The sequence below is a fragment of the Macadamia integrifolia genome, chromosome 13 (assembly GCF_013358625.1).
Source record: "Macadamia integrifolia cultivar HAES 741 chromosome 13, SCU_Mint_v3, whole genome shotgun sequence".
NCBI classification, from domain to species: domain Eukaryota; kingdom Viridiplantae; phylum Streptophyta; class Magnoliopsida; order Proteales; family Proteaceae; genus Macadamia; species Macadamia integrifolia.
This window is the reverse complement of record NC_056569.1, coordinates 22675596-22679345: the sequence shown is the minus strand read 5'-3', so window position 1 is coordinate 22679345 and position 3750 is coordinate 22675596. Positions and strand designations below refer to the sequence as shown.

At 34.5% G+C, this 3750-nt stretch overlaps 1 long non-coding RNA gene across 1 annotated transcript; it reads left to right on the top strand.

Moving 5' to 3' along the window:
- The first annotated feature begins 102 nt into the window (after positions 1–102).
- Positions 103–1101, top strand: LOC122059454. The gene is made up of 3 exons (XR_006134048.1): positions 103–406; positions 789–902; positions 995–1101. It is a non-coding gene; the product is annotated as an uncharacterized LOC122059454 (long non-coding RNA).
- Positions 1102–3750: the final 2649 nt, after the last annotated feature.

Below are 3750 nucleotides of genomic sequence, written 5' to 3'. Positions count from 1 at the left end.
TTTTAAATTAAAACTCTTTTGCCAATAGAAAACTCCTTAGATTTTATCTTATTATTCCTATCTCCCGCTCATCTCTCACAGTACTCTCCTACCAATATGAAACTCCTTACATTCTATCTTTATCTCCCCCTCCTCTTTCTTTCAAAATAGAGTCACTCTCCCTAATACACGTCTCTCCCTTACCAATTGGAAACGTATTCTCATTTTCCGTTCTTTACATCTCTCTCATCTCTCTCCAATAGGAAACCTTCTTTCTATATTAGATTCCCAATCTCCAACGCATCTCTTCTTCTCTTACTAATAGGAAACAGAGAAACCTCCTATGCATCACAGTCCGGACGATACAGTTACTGTAAAGAGATCCTATTCTATTCGGCTTTGGCAGGGTTGTAGGGTTTTGTTTGAGGTAACGTGAATGTTGTCCCCCTCCCCTTCGGTTTTATTTTATTTGAATTTATTTGTTTATAAATTTGTTTCAATGTTCTTCAATGGATGTCAGTATACCACTATTCATGACGGGGTTTATTTTTATTTTGCTTTGTTTGCTCATGAACCCTTCCCCTCATTCTCTCTCTCTCCATCGATCTTTATTCCTCATTATTCTTTCTCTACATAAGGATGAATGATCGAGGTTATGTGTTGCTTTGTCTTGTCGGATTTGGTTTAAATGGATTACAGAGGACCACCCAATTATCCTCATAGCTCCATATATATATATATATATATATGCCTTTCCTCTACCTCTTTCAAGATGATTCTTATTTGTGTTTTGATCTATCCAAGTGTAGAGCTTAGGTTACTCCACAGATGGGATGGAAACCACCAACACCATGAGAAAGTTGGGTCTAATATGGGTGACCTCTCGAATTCACATTGAAATTTACAAATTCAGAACATGGCAGGTTATCCATCACCTTTATTTCACGCTGTTCAGCTGAGATTTTTGGGCTTCAATATTAAAGCTTATTTTGTAAACTTGATTGATACTGGATAGGGGTAACATGATTGAGACTGAGACATGGTTAGAAGCTGGAAGATTTGGGACAAGACGTGATTTTACTATCAAAGATGCAACTGGTACGCTTATTGGGATAGCCACCAAGTATTTTCTATATTAGAATTTGTTTTCTTTCTTCATTGTAGGAACTGGAAATATATATTTTCCTATAAAGAAGTCCAACATGTTATGTTATCTAGATCAAAGTTGTGATAAATATTTTTTCTGCAGCAAATGAGTAGCATTGAACCAAAACACAAGATGCCTCCAAAAAGTTACTGACGAAATGCTGGAAGAAATTGTTGATTTTTCTGCAAAACTTCCGCGGTATGTTGATACTGTAATCTGGCCTCAAATAATCTAAATCGTTGACTGATATATGATTCCTTGATGAAGTATGGTATCTACCAAGATCTGATTATTTTACAACTTAGATCTGTTGGTGGATATGTTGATACCTAACGAAGAATTTTCTCTTCTTTATGATGGATATAAGTAATTACTTGATGAGTTTGGGGCTTCAAATAGTCATTAATTTGATCCATTTTGTGATTTACACTTGATGAGATGAATCCTAAATGTCCAAAGCAATGGTGGATGATCAGAGATTAGGATAATTGGATCCATTGTCTGAATTTGTATTGCTGATTTAAGCTATATGATTCCCCCTAAAATCTAATTTTTTTTTGAATTCTTGAAGCCCAAAGAAAGTCTAGAAAATATGATTTCTGTTTTGTTGTTTAAAGGCTACCAATAATTTCCAATCTAATCCAGTTTGGCTAATACATCATTGATTGGATTGGTATTGGCTGAGACTAATCCATGATGTGTGCTTGTATTGGGCATTTGCATAATAGTCTACCGCTTACCTAATGATTTACTTTGCATGCATTATGTGCTGAAAATTTTAATTCACGTACTTTTTGGATTGACATAAAGGTCTATATACATTCTAAACTGTCAGGCATACCTTAAGCAGGATGGATGGAACTTCTTCTATGGGATCTTCTACAAAAGGTGTTCAAAGAGTCTCGGCGCAAAAGGTGCAAGGAGGATGGTCTTGAAGCACAAAGCCTTTGTGCTAACATTTTCTGATCCACAAACCTTCTACACAGTTGCTTATTTGTGTTTCTTATTTTTTAGGTGTGTTTTTATCTATTTAATAATTTTCATTCTTATAGTAATTCAAAAAAATTCCTGGTTTATAAACTCAATTTCTAACTTATGCAATTCTACCAATCTAATAGTGCAGTGAGTATATTTTATGGAAAGGTCTAAAATGCAGCGAGCTTAGGTTATCTACTGGATTTGAATACTATGTTTTTTTGGGTAGATTTTGAATACTTTTCTTTTGGCGGTATAATATGAATACTGTGTTATTGCCTCTATTCTTTTTTTCTTTAGACCTCCTGGTGACGTGGGATTTTTACATACCACAGCTCACCAAATGCATTTTATTATATTCCCTCTAATTTGTGAGTAGGTGCTTGATTTTTTTTAGATGAGTTAAAGATGTTCTATCATAAACTGATAATTTTGTTTAATTGAACTAATATATTTAATTGGATATGTTGTTATTTATGTTCATCTATTTCATCTAGGACCTCACGAAGGTTGATTATTGGATCTGCAGTAAGTTTTTTTTTTTTTTTTTTCATTGCCATTAACTATGCGATTGAATTCTGTCATCTTTATTGTCATTGACATTCTTATTTTACTGTTTGATTAATATGAAGTTACTTCATAGTTGATAGTAATCATATCATTTTTTTCCCAAACAAGAACAATTTTTCCACATTATGCCTTGCAAGTAAGGTATCTCTAAAAAAATAAAAGAACTTTATAATTAGAGATAATACTGAGGTATCAGTCCATCTCCTTGTTTCTCCTCACACAATCTTATCCCATAATGTCACGCCCTTCCCCTCCCTCTGATACTTTTCTCCTCCCTCTCAATAATTCTCTCATTTTAAATTTATTCTGTATTGCTATTCTTACATGTTTTGACTTCTGAAATCTTTATGCCCCAAGACATATGGCAACAAAGTTCAAAGAGAAGGAATAGCTATTCCTTTTGGTCTTTTCTTATAATTTTCTTGAAATTTGGTGTCTAAACATGTCACTGTGATTTTGGTTTGTTTTGGATTTTTGAACTAAATCATTTAAGGCTTCTAGAAACCCATCATATAGATAGATAAATGTGTAAAATTATAAGTTATGGGGGGAGCTTGAACTGTTGTGGTCCCCCCCCCCCCCCCCCCCCCCCCCTGTTAGGGAAAACTATTGTTTATAGAAGCCCATATATTGTTCTAATTTACTTTTCCTTGTTTTCATTCCTTATACTCTGGTTATGCAATTAGGAGCATAAAGAAATCAAACGACCTCATACTCTCTGGGGTCCTAGATAGTCTAATGGCAATGGCTATACTGAGGAATCAAAAAACCATTGCAAGCGATGGAGCATGAGTTGTCAATAACATGTGGTTTTAGGCACAAAATTCTTGAAAGGAAAACAACACATGGGCCTTGAATTACCCTCTCCAACCATCGAGATTTATCTGTATGGTTATTTTTCAAGCACTCCAATCATCTTGACAAAAATCCTGCAACTATGGCTGTATTGAGGAATCAAAAAACCATTGCAAACTCATGTTCAATCCAACTTCTTGCGGTGAATATCAAAAGTTTTATTCCTTTTTCTACTTTTGGTTGGGGGATGTTGCTTGCTAGAGATAGAGTTGGATAAAATACAT